The sequence below is a fragment of the Ylistrum balloti genome, unplaced genomic scaffold (assembly GCF_031769215.1).
Source record: "Ylistrum balloti isolate Yb309-2 unplaced genomic scaffold, AGI_CSIRO_Ybal_v1 Utg369840, whole genome shotgun sequence".
NCBI classification, from domain to species: Eukaryota; Metazoa; Mollusca; class Bivalvia; order Pectinida; family Pectinidae; genus Ylistrum; species Ylistrum balloti.
The window spans coordinates 1,449,434-1,470,924 of record NW_026781998.1 but is presented as its reverse complement, the minus strand read 5'-3'; the positions used below and the strand labels follow the sequence as shown (position 1 = coordinate 1,470,924).

Below are 21,491 nucleotides of genomic sequence, written 5' to 3'. Positions count from 1 at the left end.
TTGTCTGTCAGCACAACACAACCATAGATACATTATAATCACATAAAGTGCTAGTACACTGATCAATATACTTATACACCAGCAGTGTGTGTATATATATAGATACGTTATATTGGTTGATAAGGAAAACTACCTTGTTCAAATGCAAATGTGATCTCAATTGATTACCATATTTTTCATGTATGAAGCCCAGAGACCATTAGTATAAAATTAGCTTTGACCATAAAATCTGTTACAAATTTTCATGAACAGACATGGAAGGGCCTGTTATTACACATTAAAACTAAATTATTGCCTCAAAATGAGACGTTGAATGTAGACTGGCTACTGACCTTTAAGTTTTAGTAAAGAATTTCTCTGCAGTCAGTTTGTCGAACTTACATAAACAGTTTTGTTACTATCATGTTCAATATTGGTTCTAGATGTGTGTACCACAATTCAGTTTGATCAGAATTTCAAAATTGCTTCCATTTTGAACTTTGACTTTAGAAATTTTGTTATTTCTGTTTCTGAAGAACCAAGATAGTTTTGTCTTGCGACTGGAGACATATACAGAATGGATCCAAAAATTTTTTGTGAAGATTTTGTATTGCCCAACTATTTTCTCACAATAACTTCTAGTTATAGATCAGCTTTATCAAGTGCTGCTAAAATTTGTATTAGAAGGTGCTATTCAGGAATGTGCCTAGTATAGCATGATAACACCATATCTATACGCTGTCCTGTAATAAACCCATCAAGGTATAATACATATGTATGACACGTCTTTTGTTCTATTAACACTGCTATACATATGGCTGAGCTTATTACCTGACATGGGCTTATTATTGGGTAAATATGGTGTTACATAGGAAAGGCTATCTGGTACAGTGAAAGGGTCATAAAGTATGCCTGTACAATGATGTTGTGGTACCTTGTTTGTTGGAGATACTCTATTCAATATATTGACTGGACTCTATTAACCCAATGTTGATTTAGAAGACACTTTAATTGCACATCAGTCTCTGGTTGATCTCTGTGACCTACTTATGTTTCATCATCTAACCTACCAACCTATTCACGTTAACTTCTCACTATAATTAACTTATATTTGGATAAATATAGGTATATGATGTAAGTTATCATTGTCTAGAAATCAGTCAGTCAGACTTGTCACAATATCTGTGTAGTTTGTATTTAATGTAAATAAATAAGAATCTCAGTCTGATAATTTGCCTCATACAATTAAAGTCGGGCAGATTAAGTGACATGTGGTGTAATCAATATGTAGGAGTCAATAGTTGTAATGACAGACACAGATATACTGATTCATCTCTGAAGGCATATGTAATGTCAGACACATATACTGGTTCATGTCTGAAGGCATATGTAATGTCAGACACATGTACTGGTTCATGTCTGAAGGCATATGTAATGTCAGACACGGATATACTGGTTCATGTCTGAAGGCATATGTAATGTCAGACACGGATATACTGGTTCATGTCTGAAGGCATATGTAATGTCAGACACATGTACTGGTTCAAGTCTGAAGGCATATGTAATGTCAGACACGGATATACTGGTTCATGTCTGAAGGCATATGTAATGTCAGACACATATACTGGTTCATGTCTGAAGGCATATGTAATGTCAGACACAGATGCTGGTTCATGACTGAAGGCATATGTAATGACAGACACAGATATACTAGTTCATGTCTGAAGGCATATGTAATGTCAGACACAGATATACTGGTTCATGTCTGAAGGCATATGTAATGTCAGACACAGATATACTGGTTCATGTCTGAGGGCATATGTAATGTCAGACACATGTACTGGTTCATGTCTGAAGGCATATGTAATGTCAGACACAGATATACTGGTTCATGGCTGAAGGCATATGTAATGTCAGACACGGATATACTGGTTCATGTCTGAAGGCATATGTAATGTCAGACACATATACTGGTTCATCTCTGAAGGCATATGTAATGTCAGACACGGATATACTGGTTCATGTCTGAAGGCATATGTAATGTCAGACACAAATATACTGGTTCATGTCTGAAGGCATATGTAATGTCAGACACAAATATACTGGTTCATGTCTGAAGGCATATGTAATGTCAGACACAGATGTACTGGTTCATGACTAAAGGCATATGTAATGTCAGACACATATACTGGTTCATGTCTGAAGCATATGATCTTCAATTGAAACAGATCCCTTACGTAAAGGTGTTTAATAACTAAATTACAACATGTTCCTGATGCACAGGTGTGTTAATTACTAAACTTATACATGCTCCTGCTGTACAGGTGTGTTAATTACCAAACTTATACCTGCTCCTGCTGTACAGGTGTGTTAATTACCAAACTTATACCTGCTCCTGCTGTACAGGTGTGTTAATTACTAAACTTATACATGTTCCTGTTGTACAGGTGTGTTCATTACCAAACTTATACCTGCTCCTGCTGTACAGGTGTGTTAATTACCAAACTTATACATGTTCCTGCTGTACAGGTGTGTTAATTACTAAACTTATACATGTTCCTGCTGTACAGGTGTGTTAATTACTAAACTTATACATGTTCCTGCTGTACAGGTGTGTTAATTACTAAACTTATACATGTTCCTGCTGTACAGGTGTGTTAATTACTAAACTTATACCTGCTCCTGCTGTACAGGTGTGTTAATTACTAAACTTATACCTGCTCCTGCTGTACAGGTGTGTTAATTACTAAACTTATACCTGCTCTTAGTATACAGATATAATTATTTATTGAACTTTCCACTTTCATACATGTCCCATGATATACCGGTGTGTTAGTAGCCCCTCTCTGATGTACATGTGTTTCTTGACTTGTACATGTTACCTATGTACAGGTGTGTAGTAGATTTGAAAATGTCCCTGATGGACATGTACAAGATCTGTAGATATCCCTAATGTGTATACATCAGTAGGTCATTTGAATCACACAGTTACACCAAAAGGACTTAATTTCCCCACCATTTATTTACCTTGTTATGGCCTAAAGGTAAATGGCTGTACATCTATTAGATCACAGTGCATATTTCTAACCTGTCTACTGATTATAAACCCATTTAGAAAAACAAACAACACTGAAACAACATTGAACAATTAAGAGTTGATTAGGTTTGTGATACGGAAAAAAATCATATCTATAAATGTAAACATATCTTATTGTTTTCATGGTCATTTATGATGAAGTGCTCCCAGCCGGTTCAGTATTTATTACGCTCTAGCGGAGGCCTCTATTTGGTACATCAGTACCAAATCACTCAGCTGATAAAGTGTATGTACTTAACCTTTCCCCGATAGTGAATGCTGGGTCAAACAGATTGATAAATGTTAAAATATTTAGTATCCAAGTACATATATAACCAATGTCAACAACAGTCGCCTATTGTGTTACAAACAACTACCCTAACTACTACACGGAGAGAACAGTTGTCTCCCTTGATAGCTCCAGGCACTGAGCAATATTACATAATTTTTCACAGTTTGATCTGCAATTCAGTGTTCTCTTATCTCTTTCTGAATTGATATAGTTTGCTGTGATATCAATTTTAGTTGATTTTCGCCCTATAAATAAGTTTCTATCAAACTTTCACATAGTTACACATTAATTTTAAAACACTGATCAAATCTACTGGATGAGAAGATATGGATGTGAGTGGAGATCTCTAGATCATTGATTACAAATATAGAGTAACAATCAACTCTGTAATGACAAATTAATTCTAACTCATTTTCAGAATGTTTGTATACAAACTATCTACTTATATACATAAATAAAAAGAATGTAAACTCAATGTGAAAAGGGACAGGCAATATTTAAAAATATATATATATATATATTGTACAGGAATGACGTTACTGAACTTCAGCTTTGTTCAAAAGTACCAGTGGACCAAAAAGTTGCCATATTGCTAACATGAAAACCCTGAATGATAAGTACACAGAAACTAATAGGATGTAACATACATGTATAAGTCTTCTGAACATGACTTTTGTCAAAGAAAAACATATCACTGATCGAAATTAATTTGATATTTATACAGAAATCAATATATTCGCTCAGAATAGACATGATCTTATTGTTTGTACTAGTGTCTATTTTGGAGGATGTCCAGAGGGTATTACTTGATCAGGAATGATTGAAAATCTACCACAACTCATAGATGATGTAACCTTCAAAGAGTACATCATGTAGATAGTGATATTTATGTGAGCCAGAGCTTTAGACAGACTGTACAGCGAGTGCATCATCTATCAACAGCTGAGCTGTGCATTATATTATGTCTAGTGCTAGCATGAGCTGCTTGATCATATCTTAATATCAGCTAGAAATCAATATAGATATATAAAATCCAAGCCAGAGATCCTATGCTATGCTACGCTACTATGCTATGCTATGCTATGCTACGCTATGCTATTCTATGCTCTGTTATGCTGTGCTATGCTAGGCTAAGTTATGCAACACTATGCTATGCTACATTATGCTAGGCTAGACTACGCTATGTTATGCTATGCTATGCTATGCTATGCTATGCTATGATATGCTATGCTATGCTATGGTATGGTATGATATGATATGATATGATATGATATATGGTATGCTATGCTTTGATATGATATGATATATGATATGATATGATATGCTATGTTATTTGCTATTCTATGTTATGCTAGGCTATGCTATGCTTTGCTATGCTGTGCTATGCTATGTTACACTATGCTATGCTGTGCTATACTAAGCTAGGCTAGGTATGTATTTTATTTGCATTCAACCCACTCATTAATTTTCTTATTAAAATCACTCCAAAGTTTTGAAGTAACCAGTGCTCCATGACATACATATACTTTGAGTTTTCAGCTGTTATTGATGTCCCCTTTTTAAAGACTGTCAATAATTCACAAGTGTTGATTATAATAGAGACAATGTATCCTATAATAAGCCCAGGCTGCTGATAAATAACCTCTGACTCCAAGATTTTTAACAGAGAAGTCACATGAACGGCATGTGTTGGTGATTGTATAGTCATTGATATAGGATGAGCTTTTATTATATTCAGAGTTTGTGTTTAAGCTTACTCTAACACTAGCATTTTGAATTATATAGAAATTACAAGGAACCCATGTTATTTTCAGGAATCCCTTTTCAAACTATCAGAATGATCCCATTTAATTTGGCAAGACAGAAAAAGCCTAGTGGAAATTACCCAGAACTTTACATTTACAAACATTAGATATACTTACACCTGTAGTAACACTAGAAGCAGTTGTTACATTTACAAACATTAGATACACTTACACCTGTAGTAACACTAGAAGCAGTTGTTACATTTACAAACATTAGATACACTTAAACCTGTAGTAACACTAGAAGCAGTCGTTACATTTACAAACATTAGATACACTGATACCAGTAGTAGTAACACTAGAAGTAGCCGTTACATTTACAAACATTAGATACACTTACACCTGTAGTAACACTAGAAGTAGCCGTTACATTTACAAACATTAGATACACTTACACCAGTAGTAGTAACACTAGAAGTAGCCGTTACATTTACAAATATTAGATACACTAACACCTGTAGTAACACTAGAAGTAGCCGTTACATTTACAAACATTAGATACACTTACACCTGTAGTAACACTAGAAGTAGTCGTTACATTTACAAACATTAGATACACTTACACCTGTAGTAACACTGGAAGTAGTCGTTACATTTACAAACATTAGATACACTTACACCAGTAGTAGTAACACTAGAAGTAGCCGTTACATTTACAAATATTAGATACACTTACACCAGTAGTAACACTAGAAGTAGCCGTTACATTTACAAACATTAGATACACTTAAACCTGTAGTAACACTAGAAGTAGCCGTTACATTTACAAACATTAGATACACTTACACCTGTAGTAACACTAGAAGTAGCCGTTACATTTACAAACATTAGATACACTTAAACCTGTAGTAACACTAGAAGTAGTCGTTACATTTACAAACATTAGATACACTTATACCTGTAGTAACACTAGAAGTAGCCGTTACATTTACAAACATTAGATACACTTAAACCTGTAGTAGTAACACTTGAAGTAGCCGTTACATTTACAAACATTAGATACACTTAAACCTGTAGTAACACTAGAAGTAGTCGTTACATTTACAAACATTAGATACACTTATACCAGTAGTAGTAACACTAGAAGTAGCCGTTACATTTACAAACATTAGATATACTTATACCAGTAGTAGTAACACTTGAAGTAGTCGTTACATTTACAAACATTAGATACACTTAAACCTGTAGTAACACTAGAAGTAGTCGTTACATTTACAAACATTAGATACACTTAAACCTGTAGTAACACTAGAAGTAGTCGTTACATTTACAAACATTAGATACACTTAAACCTGTAGTAACACTAGAAGTAGCCGTTACATTTACAAACATTAAATACACATACACCAGTAGTAGTAACACTAGAAAAAGTTTTTACAATTATGTTTATTATTGTAGAATTTGATTTCGCTGTACTGCATTTTCATATAAAAACTAATCAAACATAGTTTTATTGTATAGCAATCCAATATGACCAGCAGGTCCAGGAAGGGAATGTTTTCTCTTCAGTAGATACATAGTAACACTGAACAATAGCGTATGAAGTCACGTAGTTTTATTTGACAAAAATTAGAACTTTATATTTTGGAAAGTTAAAAAAACATGTATTTTCCTTCCTGATATATGTAAACAATCTATTAGATACATTCCAAAGTTGCATTACTCAATCATATAGATTAAAACACTGTAAGTTAACAGTTATTTTCAACACTTTAGAAACTCTTTGTCTGTTTTTTTATCAAGTATGATGATTATCAGTTGTTATCAGTATGTTTGTTAATGACTGGACGAAATTCTGCCGAATCAAGTGTGGCAAACAAAACCTTAAACAATAGTCTTGATTGTTGAAGTCACCTGTGTCAACACTGCATTGGACACACCACAACTCTAGCACAAATGCTCCAGGGTATTTGTGATTTTACGGGATTAAATCAGGGGTGGTTTCTGAAATCTGGAGTAAATTTTACTTCATTTCAGGAGACATACCAAATGATAACACATTTGCCTTTCCCTAGCTGTCCAGGGTTTGATTCCTGGAACGAATGTGAAAGGTAGGTGGGTCACCTGTCCGACCAAGGGTTTTTCCCTGGGTACTTCTTGTTTTCTCCCACAGTAAAATCCGTGCACTTTTTAAGTCGAAAAGAGTTATTAGTATAAGTTGTAATAATTTGTTTTGAATTGTTGTAGAATAAATTTTATAAATAAGTTTAAATAACGTTCACATTATGTTACCATTTCTTTAGATGCTATGTCTTAAGGGCCATATTGATAGACTGCATATCCATTCCATACGTAATGTTCCTGAAATATATTTAATATAATGATAAACCTGAAAGGACAATGAAATAGCATTTTGATTCAAAATTGTACTTAACAGATATTGAAAGGTTGGCTTTCTGTTGACAGACATGAACTTATTTATGTATTTAATTTAACTTTCATGAAAATAGAATCAACATGATCACGTTGTAATAATAGAAATTTTTCCTATTTATAATCCATTGTTAGATTTACTATTTCCCCAATGCAGAGATATACAGGCATACCCATATTTAAGTTTAAAATCATTTTTAGTATATACTATCTGTATGTTTACTGCAGGTTTATAAAAGGGAACTTTACTGCTGCTTTTGCCTGTTATAATGTCTTAGAAATTGGGGAGGTCAGGTATCCAATGTGCCTTAAATTTAGGAAAATAATCCAGTTTTTAACAAGGAGCATTGGTGTTTCCTGCTGTGAATCAGTACAAAAATATCACTCTACTGCACGATTCACAGTAGCTTTAAAAGTACAAGGATAAATCAATATGTAGATACAATAGATAAGGGGAAATGTACCATCCCTCATCTCTCTACACATCAAGTGCAAGATCAAATTGCTATCACAATGTAATTGATCAAGCGCAGTTGTCAAAGATACCTCTTGTTGTAATGAAAGACAGGATGCTGGGGCAAGACATAGATTGGTCAGATTTTCGATGAAGCTATTAAGATGTCCTATTTGTTTGGAGGGTGGGAATATGTGGGTGATCAATACATGTGAACCACCACTCTGGACAGTTACAGTCGGTTTGTCAAAGCTGTTTATTACAGGAGTTTAGATACAATACTGTAGATCATATATATTGATGATGATGATGACATAAAGAACGTGATTATTGTCAACATATAGCCTTGTATAATAATCTGAAAGTCAGCAGAAAGCTTCAATAATGGACTGATGTAGTCATATTAGCTTTAATTTTACAAGGCTAGTGTTTATTATTGTCTTGTAAAGTAAGCTCAAGTCTTCATGTCTTGTGTAGTGTGTACAAAACCTCACTGTGATAGCTGAAAACCTTGGTAAAGGGTTGTAGTGTGCATAAAACCTCACTGTGATAGCTGAAAATCTTAGTAAAGGGTTGTAGTGTGTACACAACCTCACTGTGATAGCTGAAAATCTTAGTAAAGGGTTGTAGTGTGTACACAACCTCACTGTGATAGCTAAAAATCTTAGTAAAGGGTTGTAGTGTGCACACAACCTCACTGTGATAGCTAAAAATCTTAGTAAAGTGTTGTAGTGTGCACACAACCTCACTGTGATAGCTGAAAATCTTAGTAAAGGGTTGTAGTGTGTACACAACCTCACTGTGATAGCTAAAAATCTTAGTAAAGTGTTGTAGTGTGCACACAACCTCACTGTGATAGCTGAAAATCTTAGTAAAGGGTTGTAGTGTGTACACAACCTCACTGTGATAGCTAAAAATCTTAGTAAAGTGTTGTAGTGTGCACACAACCTCACTGTGATAGCTGAAAATCTTAGTAAAGGGTTGTAGTGTGTACACAACCTCACTGTGATAGCTAAAAATCTTAGTAAAGTGTTGTAGTGTGCACACAACCTCACTGTGATAGCTGAAAATCTTAGTAAAGGGTTGTAGTGTGTACACAACCTCACTGTGATAGCTGAAAATCTTGGTAAAGGGTTGTACTGTGCACACAACCTCACTGTGATAGCTGAAAACCTTGGTAAAGGGTTGTAGTGTGCACACAACCTCACTGTGATAGCTGAAAACCTTAGTAAAGTGTTGTAGTGTGTACACAACCTCACCGTGATAGCTGAAAATCTTAAAAAGGGTTGTAGTGTGTACACAACCTCACTGTGATAGCTGAAAATCTTAGTAAAGGCTTGTATTGTGTACACAACCTCACTGTGATAGCTGAAAATCTTGGTAAAGGGTTGTAGTGTGCACACAACCTCACTGTGATAGCTGAAAATCTTAATAAGGGTTGTAGTATGCACACAACCTCACTGTGATAGCTGAAAATCTTAGTAAAGGCTTGTATTGTGTACAAAACCTTACTGTGATTGCTGAAAATCTTAGTAAAGGATTGTGGTTTGCATAAAAACTTACTGTATTGGCTGAAAATCTTAGTATGTGATTGTTGTATGCTCAAAACCTTTTTATCTTTATCAGCTGAAAACCTAGTATAGGGTTGTAGCACAGGGCTCAAAACTTCATTATTGTTTCAGCAGCAGATGTCTTACAGATAGAGCACTTTAATGTAAACAAAAACAAAAAAACAATAAACAAAAACATTACTTTTATCAGTTATGTCTTTTTGTAGCTCAGTATTAAGTACTGTAAGATCAGGCGTTGCTTTGGAGCCAACACAGAAGTTAATTAGTCACAACAGCTCCCTGGGCTCTCATATGTATGGTTTCTCTTTTAAATCTCTTATATATAAGCCATATTTTTCTGATTCTACATGGATGCCAGGTTTATTGTCTGTAGTTAATTGACAGGATGACAAGTTTATAGCAATACGAGAAATTTACAGATATCGGTTTTTCTCTTCAACAAAAGCAAGGTTTTACTGTATATTCTGGTACGTGGTAGCTTTGTTAAATTCAATGTTAGAGTGGATTTCAAGGGAAAATGTGATAATAAGTGGAACATGACATTAACAGTTGACATGTCTTTTCAAACAGCTTACCTAGAAGTTAACTTTCTGATGCTCTGAACAGACTTGTTTCTAACATTAATTGTTTAATGACCAAATTTTTTCGTCTGCATTGTTTTTCACGTATGCACAATGATTTTCCTTAACTTTTGTTTGTTTATTCTTAGAAACATCTAACCTACTTTCATAAATTATTGTGAACGTTCATGCCATATTCACACTTCACATGTGGTCAAATTCACATGGGCACTACAGTGTCATCAGCTGGTATTTTGCCACATAATTTATTAATCCATTACAGTGAAGGCACCATAATGGGGCATCATCGTTCATTGTGTATCTCAAACTTTGATGGGATGTATCCAGAAGAATGCTTTATATTATTAAACATTGCTAACACAAATAGCTGACACGGACAATCTATAAACATTGCTAACAAAAATAGCTGACACGGATGAACTGTTCACTTTTGATACACCACACTTCATCGACTGTATCAGATGTTGTGAAATTTGCATAGGGGACATTTTACTGCCATGTTACAAGTGCTTATGGTAATTTAAGCAATGAGTGATTTGAGGAAAGACAAAGTCTCAGGGTGACCTATTGCGATCCCCTCTTGCCGTGCGTCATAAACATTTAACACTTTCAGCTTCTTCTGGAAAACTTTTGAACCAATTTCAATGTAGTTTTATAAAAACCTTCCATAGCTTAAGGTGCATAAAGATTTTAAAGTATATGGTCCCCAACCCCAAGGGGCCTGAGGGGCGGGGCCAAAAATGGTAAAATTGATTGAAACTTCAAAACTCTTTTTCATAAATCCCAGGTATGATAGAATTAAGTAGACTTAAAGGGTGGAAAGACCTTCAGATGCTTTACCAAAATTGTAAATTTCATGACCCCAGGGGCCAAAGTTACTGAAATTTTAAACATGTTGTATTGTACCAGGATGGAAGATTTTATAGGAAAATTCAAATCTTGAGTTGAAGCTTGTTAGGCTATGTGATAATTTTCTGTAATCATTTGATCCATACTTCATTTTGTGAAACTTCAAAATCAGTGTATTGTAGAATTGTAAGCTTTGTATAAGAAGTGTGTTCACTTAAATTTAAAGATGCAACATGCATAATGATGACATCATGTGACTTTGTGTCCTATTGTCACTGTAAAAAGTACCAAAGAAACACAATTTATTATAAAAACGAAACAAGTCATGTTCGATTATTTTCTCATCAGATCTTTTGGAAAACAATATTTTCGTTTTTAAATCAATCCTGATGTGCATACCAGACTCATTTTCAGGAAGTTTTTGTAGCACATGGCCTGATCATTGTGACAGGTTCCAAGTGATAAAGGGTTTCAAACCAATTTTAAGGCTTGATATGTGTTTTCCATTTAAAAAAAACCAATGCACCAGACATCACAGGACCTAGCAGGACCTTACAGATTTCATTCCCCGAACACCAACTCTGCCAACTTGAAAGGAAGGTGTTTATATAGGGAATCCTTGGAAGCTAAAGTTATAGTCTGTTTCAATTATGAATGTCAACTTATTGTGTCGCCTGCAGAGCTGGCGGACAATTAGGGATCATTTTGTCTGTAATCACGCAGCGGTGGCATCTGCGACATCTGTACGAAAGTTTTCCAGACTTTCTCCGGTTATGCTTTGAGTTATCAGTATGAAATTTAGTATATGGCTTCTTGTTGGAAGGGTACAGATTAAGTTCAATTTCCGGCTGTCTGTGACCCTTCTTGGCAGAGTTATGCCCCTTTGAACTTAGAAAATTCTCTGGGAATATTGTTTTCTGGACTTTCTTTGGTTATGCTTTGAGTTACAGAAACGAAATTTGGTATTTGGCTTCTTGTTGCAAGGGTACAGATTAGTTTTGACATTCAGTTCGATTTCTGGGAGACTGGACACTTTATGCAGGCGACACATACAGTTCCGAGGAACTCTTGATAAAGTTATCTTCCTTTATGATGTTCACTGATGCATGACTGGAATAAGTCATTGATGACTCAGAAGACATTTTACTTCATTTCCATCAGTGCTTATCAGTGTATATGTTCTTAGGAATAAATGTGTCACCAATTCATTGATTAAGTTCTTATCACTGTTAATTTACTTGAATTTTGATTTTTAAGTTTCAGTATAAAGTTTGTATTGACATGTTTCTATATACTTTGGCCCAGTTTAATTTGGATTGTTTTTCTTTTGCCAAAACAAATAAACAACGTTTTTACATAATCAAGTAATAATTTTTGTGAAGTGGTATCATGGCTACATTACAAGAAATTTCTTTAACTTGAAATCACTCATTATCAATCAAATCTTTAACACAAAACAAGAAAAACACCAGAAATTTTGTTACTGTCCAGTAGTGTTCAGGATAAATCTCTTTGTGAAGCCAGCCAGGGAGTGAGTAATTACCCTATTGATTTATTGATTACATAAACAGACTGACAAAAGGTCAGGAGTTAATGCAGGGCTGGTGGCTTTATATACATCATATCATTGTCATCCAACTTGCAAGAACAAATTTTCAGGAGGAAGCCAATCTACCTTTTACATTTAAAAAAATTAGTTTTATCATCAGTATCAGTAGAATGTTTCAACATCAGTATCAGTAGAATGTTTCAACATCAGTATCAGTAGAATGTTTCAACATCAGTATCAGTAGATTTTCTGACTATGTCTTTGTGGCAGATTTTTATTGTAAATTTTACAGTACAGTTGTTGTCTAGCCCAAGCAATAGTCTCATGCAAAAGGGCACTTCTCTTAAACTCAAAAAGGTTTGAGCAGCTGGATTAATTTCATCCCAGGTGGAGACTCACTACTTCCTTTGCTTTAGAAGTTCTGATAAATGAATGTCATTTTTCAGGACTTCCAGGCCATTATATATTAGAAATGAATTCATCAAGTTGATGTTTAAAAACTTCTTTGAAATTGGGGAAAAAATTCCATATAGTGCTTTATGTCTGTGAATAGTAAAAGTTGTGACAAATCTGCTTCTGTGAAGCCAGCTATATTTAGAGAGTAAACTTTTCTGTAAAGGATCAGGTGAGGACTAAAACTAGTTCAATGCTGTAAACATCAGACAGTTATAGTAATCCTCTTCCTGACATTATAGCTTTAGTTACCATGCTATGTAAAATCATTGTTTATATTCAAAACCAAACCAAGGACATTAATTTTTTTGCCGGGTTGTACATAGTGCAAATCCGGGTTATAGTACGGTGAATTGGTGCAGAAGAAGGGCATTTGAAGAAAGAAGTTGCAGGCATTTTTGAATCGGAGATGATAAAAAAATAGACATTGGACATTGACATTCACCATACTGTAAAATGTCCTAAGCTGTCCCTTCATTACCATAAGAGGCATTCATGACACAAACTCACTCCTAACATTTTCTGTTTTATTTTTAACTAGAATTTATTCATTAATATGAGCCACAGGTGGCCTTTATATAGAGGTTCATTTGTAATGAATTGCAATGGAAACCAAACTTACAACTTTTATTGACAGGTAGCCTTGGTGTAAGGGTTGCCTTTAAAATAGCATTGACTGTACATGCATGTTATTAATCTAGCTGTGTCACAAGAACATTAGGCTGGTTAATTGCTTTTAGTTCTGTGTCTGTTGGCTTTCCATGAGGTAACTGAAATGAGAGTTTGGTACATCCTGTAATCTATAACCATGTTTTACCTATCTTAGTCATGGCTGTAGTAGGTACATAGACAGATGTTTAGTGTAGTGTAGTCCTAAGAATAAGATAAGAGCTCTCTGATATCAAATACAACTTCAGACCAATGTGTAGCTAATAATATCACTATCTATTTCATTGCCTTTATAAAACTTAGGACATTTTTTAGCAACTAGGTAAGAAATGTTTATTTTGTGTTGGTTCTGAAATTCTGATTCATTATAATAATTTTCACATGTGTGCAGGTGTTGAGGAGTGTTTATGTGTCAGGTTTACTTTTAATGGTTGTTTTTATAAACACATGCTTTAACATTATCTAACACAATCTGGAAAGGTTTAATTCATGCATACAAGGTACATTTTTGTGTTGCCTATAAATGAAGTTGAAGACATGTTTGTAAGTATAGAGATCACCCTGTTGTCATTGGTTTAGTCATTGTAAAGCTCAAACGAAAGTTTAAAGTGTCTTTGATAAACTCTGGCAGGAACACTTTGTGAAACTTTTTAATTTACAATTATGAACATGAATCAGTGAAACTGGTACTCCATATGGTGACTCTAAGGAAATGTTTTGACTTTCTTGAAACTCAATGTTCCCATTATTCAGACTTATTAGGACTCATTAGCATAAATTGTTTAGCTAATCTGTCCCGAAGGACCAAGTAAGCTTATGCCTTGGTGTGTCGTCCATCGACCGCTGTCCATCGTCTCTCCTCCATCGTCCGTCTGTTGTCCATCATCAAATTTCCTTTAAACAACTTTTTCTCAATAACCAATGTACCGAATGTTTTGTTATTTTGGATGGTATGTTCCTAGGGTGAATCCTGACAAAGTTTGCGAAAAGAAATGACCGTGATCTATATTGAAGGTCACAGGGGTCAGATTTGTTAAAACCATTAAATGAACTCAAAGGCCTAGAGGCATGATATTTGGGTGGTATGTTTATATTCCAGTTGAACGCTACAAGTCCATTCGGTATCTAGTTTTTATTTTAAATTTAACTTTGTCCATAATCAATATTCATTTGGACAATTTGATAAAACTATAGATGGACTTGTAGTGTTTGGTTTGGCACAAATGGTTTCTTTTTTTTCAATTATTCTTGTTTTGACTCAATAAAAATAAACTTCATTCTGACAGCAAGACCTTTGGCATTTTATCAATTTTGACATGCAAGGATTTTTGCATTTTTAAACCTCTTCAGGAAAAGTTTAGTAAAGCTGTAAGGTAGAAAGAGACTGATGAGACAAAGAAGTAGAAGGATGTCTGTGGTTGGAGGGAGAGACAGAAGCGACACCAACGAGTGACGGTTGTCTGTGATTGGAGGGAGAGACAGAAGCGACACCAACGAGTGAAGGTTGTCTGTGATTGGAGGGAGAGACAGAAGGGATTCCAACAAGTGAAGGATGTCTGTGATTGGAGGGAGAGACAGAAGGGACACCAACAAGGGAAGGATGTCTGTGATTGAAGGGAGAGACAGAAGGGATTCCAGCAAGTGAAGGTTGTCTGTGATTGGAGGGAGAGACAGAAGGGACACCAACGAGTGACGGTTGTCTGTGATTGGAGGGAGAGACAGAAGCGACACCAACGAGTGACGGTTGTCTGTGATTGGAGGGAGAGACAGAAGGGAAACCAACGAGTGAAGGATGTCTGTGATTGGAGGGAGAGACAGAAGGGACACCAACGAGTGACGGTTGTCTGTGATTGGAGGGAGAGACAGAAGGGACACCAACAAGTGAAGGTTGTCTGTGATTGGAGGGAGAGACAGAAGGGATTCCAGCAAGTGAAGGTTGTCTGTGATTGGAGGGAGAGACAGAAGGGATACCAATGAGTGACGGTTGTCTGTGATTGGAGGAAGAGACAGAAGGGATACCAGCAAGTGAAGGTTGTCTGTGATTGGAGGGAGAGACAGAAGGAATTCCAGCAAGTGAAGGTTGTCTGTGATTGGAGGGAGAGACAGAAGGGATTCCATCAAGTGAAGGTAGTCTGTGATTGGAGGGAGAGACAGAAGGGATACCAATGAGTGACGGTTGTCTGTGATTGGAGGAAGAGAGAGAAGGGATACCAGCAAGTGAAGGTTGTCTGTGATTGGAGGGAGAGACCGAAGGAATTCCAGCAAGTGAAGGTTGTCTGTGATTGGAGGGAGAGACCGAAGGAATTCCATCAAGTGAAGGTTGTCTGTGATTGGAGGGAGAGACAGAAGGGATACCAGCAAGTGAAGGTTGTCTGTGATTGGAGGGAGAGACAGAAGGGATTCCAGCAAGTGAAGGTTGTCTGTGATTGGAGGGAGAGACAGAAGGGATACCAACAAGTGAAGGTTGTCTGTGATTGGAGGGAGAGACAGAAGGGATACCAGCAAGTGAAAGTTGTCTGTGATTTGAGGGAGAGACAGAAGGGACACCAACGAGTGAAGGTTGTCTGTGATTTGAGGGAGAGAGAGAAAGAAGGCATTCAAGCAGAAGAAGGAAGGTTGTTTGTGCTCAGAGATGTAGAGTCAGAGAAGGCATATCAGTAGGTAAATGTTGTTATCTGAGGAAGAAGACCAAGTGAAGCTGGAGGAGGTTGTCTGTGATCTGAGGGAGGAGACAGAGAATGGATAACACCAGCAGAAGGACTTTTTAATGGTTTCAGAGGTATAGGAACTGAGAAATGATACAAATAGCAGAAGGTTGTTTGTGCTCTGAAAGATAGATAAAAAAAGGCCTCAAAGACATTAAGAAGAGATATGGTCATTTCATTGTAGAAACATGAGTGAGGATACTGAAAGACTTTATTAAAACTGGAACTGGAAAAAGTGTTTTTATTGCTGCTTGTTCTCCTGTCAGTACACATGCCAGAGTGGTTGGTCACATTTTTATGATACTTATTGTCTAATATGTCTAGTTTTATAGAAGAGTCATGACATCGTATATAAAATGGAAACTTTTATCCACACAGACTTTACCTATATATTTTTTGCTGAAACTTTGATGTCCTGCCAAACTCCCAAATATTTGATGAGAATTCTGTGACCTGATCAATAGCACAGATACATCACATTTCGTGCCATCTTCTTGCAGTAATTACTATCATCCATCATTTCCTCCGATATTGGCTGGTACCAGCAACACACCAACTTCTATCTGGTGTTGTGGGATTTTAAATTGGATATATGAAAGTGATTCTATATATAGATACCCTTATGTCACATCCTGTTTAAGACAATATAATTTTTTCATACATTGACATAAAGAATAAGGAATTCTTTAGAGGTGAGTGATACAGGCCCATTGTGACTCTTGTTAAGAAGATAATTACTTCAATAAAGGAAGGCAATTTTGCAGAGTCAGGTGAATATCTGAAGTTTGTGTATGGCAAATTGGTTTGATTCCTATGCAGTTGTGAACTTACGGATTCAGACCTGGCTACTATAGTTGTGCCATTGAGTGAAACAATACTATGGAGAATATTTTGTGGGCCTCCTGCAATTCTTAAGTTACTTAGCCACCAGCTTTTAGAAAGAGACCCCAACTTGAATTGACCCTGGCTGTTAAATGAATATACTCAACAAATGAAAAATATAAGCAAACCCCGATCGGCCTTTCAATTCCCGTAATATCTAGAGGCTTCCACAGAATTTTAAGCTGGGTGAGTGAGTAAAAAAGAAACATTTACAGTTCTTTCGCCAATGTTCAGTTTGATATCATGTTTTGAAGAACATTTGTGATGAATTCAATGCCAACAGAAAATTATTTCCTGACCTTCTTAACTCAAAGATAAATTATGTACACATGGTAGTTGTGAGGAATTAAAGTCCAATTATAACATCAATATGGTTCTTCTAAATGTTTTAAAATCAGACATTAATGATTTCATCAATATGTTTCAATACCAAACTATATTTGTTCTAGCTAAAGGTTGTTTTTGAGTTGTGCGTTGATTGCCTTTGAGAAAACAATGATAAAAGTTGGACAGGCAATCAATCACCTACAAGCATTGTTATCAAATGTTTCAGCTACATTTTATTGAAAAATGAAATATTTGATAAACTGCCATATATGTTCTAATTCCAATTATATGAAAATTCTCAAAGATCACAATCTTTGCTCCACTAGGATAGGTAGGTTGGCATGTATCATGTTTAGGTCTCTAAAGCTTATTATATTGTTGTCACTGAACCACTGTGTGTTCAGAAACAGGACTCAAATAGATTTGGCCTATTGACAGTTGGTTTGGAAGATGCCAGCATATGATTTTGTGAAATTCTTTGATGATAATTTTGCTATGTACCTAGTACTTAAACTTTTGACTCTTAACTCCAAACTATATTACAACCATGACAGTGTGCTTGTAAGTAAAATTGGCATACTTTGAGGATTTTATTTGAAATATTTTAATGGAAATGCGTTACAGGTTTATAAAAGGTAAAAAAATCCATCAGGCATTGAAGTCTTTTTTACTTTAAGAGCCATGTTGTAACAAGCTATATGTAACATGTTTCAACATACATTGACATATTGCCAATGACTATGTGTTAGTGTTAAAATTTTCTGGTTATGTAAACATTGAAACCAGCTCACTTTTTCACTTTTGTGTCATAATATCTTGTGAGTTCCTCCCTTCACATAGTTTTATGTAAAAGTGGTCCATATATGTATATATATATATATATATATATATATATATATATATATACATTATTGATTTTTATTTGTTTTAGATAAAATGGTAGTATGTTGGCCTTTGCAACCAGAGGTGAAGATCTGGGGTGCATGGTTCAACACTCCCTGGAAGGTTTTGTTTCTCAGGGAGTTGAGAAATGGACCCTTTTGTAATGATGGTGCTTATTGCTCTGGGTAGCAAGAGAAGAGCTTACTGATTTGTTTATTATTCACATTTAGCTTCCAGCTACCAAAAAGGGACACCCCACCTCAAAATGTTCATGGGGCGATAATCTAAACAAACAAAAATATAGATAAGATGACTCATTCCCCGAACACCAACTCTGCCAACATGAAAGGAAGGTGTTTATATAGGGAATCCTTTGAAGCTAAACTTATAGTCTGTTTCAACTAAGAATGTCAACTTATTTTGTAAATAGGATACTTACATATCAATAATGACATAGATAAAGTTTCTATTTGTCTTAATTAATTGTAAGACAATTTTTAGCATATAAAGGTATTATAAAATAGTTATTAAATATTGATATTCAATATTATTATTCATAATTTAAAGATTACCATGTAAGAATATGTGTAGTTAATAAATAAAATTCATCAAGTCACATTGATATACTGATGTCAGCAATTAGATTGAATTTATGTTTATACAAGTAATAGTGAATCAATATGCGCATTTTAGCATTAAAATAAACTATTATTTAGAACAAACAATAAACCAATAAATGAAGCTGAACTAGCACCGACTCGTTTATCTATGACAATACATTATCCACTTTATCGAGATATTATGTCCTTTTGCAACCTTTGAGAGTCAAGTACAAGATTAGTCGTTACTAGAAAACACAAAACACTCTATCCAAGATGGAGAAGCTCGGATGCTGAATCAGCAAAGGTCATCAGGTTGATTGTCCCAGTCTGATAACGGCCCTCCAAGGTGGCAAGGCGTCTGTCAGTGTATTTCTTCTTCTGGGGTTGAATGGTGCCTCCTACATCTCTCTGAATCCGTCTGATGTCATACATGTTCTGTCTGTATGGTTGATGGTGTAGATGTTGTAGATGTTGGGGTGGGCATGCAGTACCTTCTTCTTCAGTCTCCAGAATGTCCTGTTGCCATTCCTTCAAATCTGTCTGTAGATGAATCCATTATGCGAAAGGTTCTGTCCGCCTCTTCTGTTGGTGATGAACTCAACGTTGATCTGAGCGTTAGCCATCCTGTACTTGTATCAAAACACACAGATAATAATATCACTCAAATTAAACACACTTCACACTAAGCTGAAAAAAGTACAAGATTAATTAATATATATAATATAAGGTATGATAATTTATACTAAAATTGAAAAAGTGCAAGATTAACTAATATATTTGACAAAAGTTAAGTTATAAATCAAGCAATGAGAAATTGATGCTTTAAAGTGCAGATTGAAATATGATAATTCTCCAAAATGTAATGGGCTTTTATACATTTCCCATTGAACAGCTTGGGATTGGAACAGTTTTAACAAATCTATTTGATTCCTTTATTTTACAGTTATTAACAGTTTTCTGAACAGTGATCAGAACTTGATTATCTGATTTACCTGTACAATTTACCTGTACACAATTCTGCACCAGACTATAACTCACTGTCATCACAACTGACCTCCTATGTAATCATGTTGTCTTAGGCAGAGTTGGTGTTCAGGGAAGACCCCGATAACATATAGGGGAAATATTGTCGTTTAGTGGTTGATTACATTCATAAAAAATAAACAGTAAAATTTATTTGGTTTCAATGATACTTTTATGAATCTTGAAATAAGAATTAAAAACATTCTGTCTGAGATCAAGAATCATAATACTGGCGGACATACACAGGTGGTGGAGTTTTAGTCCCAGATCTTTGTTGTTGAACATACCTGTCATGTTTCATTTCATTCAAAAAGTGACACCATTTAGACTCATATGTACTGAACAACATTCTTCCGAAACTTTCAGACATATGTTATTTCAAACAATCTTAATATATTTCTAGGGTTGCCTCAATGTTTCAAAAGTTCACCCCTTAAAGAAAAACAGCGGTGTGATACAATTTACTCTTTATTGGGCTCTTCAGTATCTGAAGTTGTTTGGAAATATGACATTTACTGATAGTGTGCCATTTTGCATACAATCAGGAAATCTGAATTTGGTGTGAAAAATTTTATTGTTGAAATCTGACTTAACTGCAATATAAATAGATATACATGTACATAGTTAAAGTAGTGTTATTGTACTTGATAATGGTGGACACTGTCGCCTTTGTAATCCTTTAACTGTCCTGGAAGTAATATTGATTCTGTAGTATGGAGACTTACAACTGTAATAAGGCAGGGAGGCTGTCATCAGTTGACAAGGCCAAGTGGTCAAATTTGGGGCCTGGATTGGGGTAACCTTTATTGGTGTGTGTAAGGCTTTGTGGCCTGTGTGATGGAGTGCTGTAGATGATACATTGATTTAGGATGCCTTGAGAGGTTCTTTAAGGGAAATTGATGGATTATTTACAGGTGAAGTTTTATATTTAGAGATATCCTATATAGCCAGTCGATGGGATGCTGATATGCTTTTAGATATTACAACATATTACTTGTAAAGTTCTTTTTTTTGTGTGTGCAATTTTCAAAGATGAAAAAACAGCAACAATATTAGTCCATAAAGTGAAATTAATAAATAACCACAAAAATTGAAAAAAAAAACCAAATTTGACTTTGATGGATTCATAGTAAAAATAATATTTCTTTATTATGTTGGTACATTTCTTCTGGCTGTGCTTGTTTAGACTGTCATGATTATATTACTAATTGAAACATTAGAAGCTTTAAGCAAAAGTTTAACTATGAATGTTGCTTGTAAGTTGTCAGATCGTTCAATTCTGTCCGTAATTGATCAAATAAGGTGATTTTCTATATGGGATTATGATATAATGGCAGTAAACTGTATAGCTTAAAAAACTGAATAGGTTAAAAAATTGGCTCTTGATTCAAAGGATCAACATCAAAGTGATACAAAAAA

General features: G+C 35.1%; 1 protein-coding gene across 1 annotated transcript in view; it reads left to right on the top strand.

Moving 5' to 3' along the window:
- LOC132545342 (nuclear receptor coactivator 7-like) overlaps positions 1–21,491 on the top strand; it is a 55,262-nt gene that overhangs the window by 6,479 nt on the left and 27,292 nt on the right. The window lies entirely within an intron of this gene.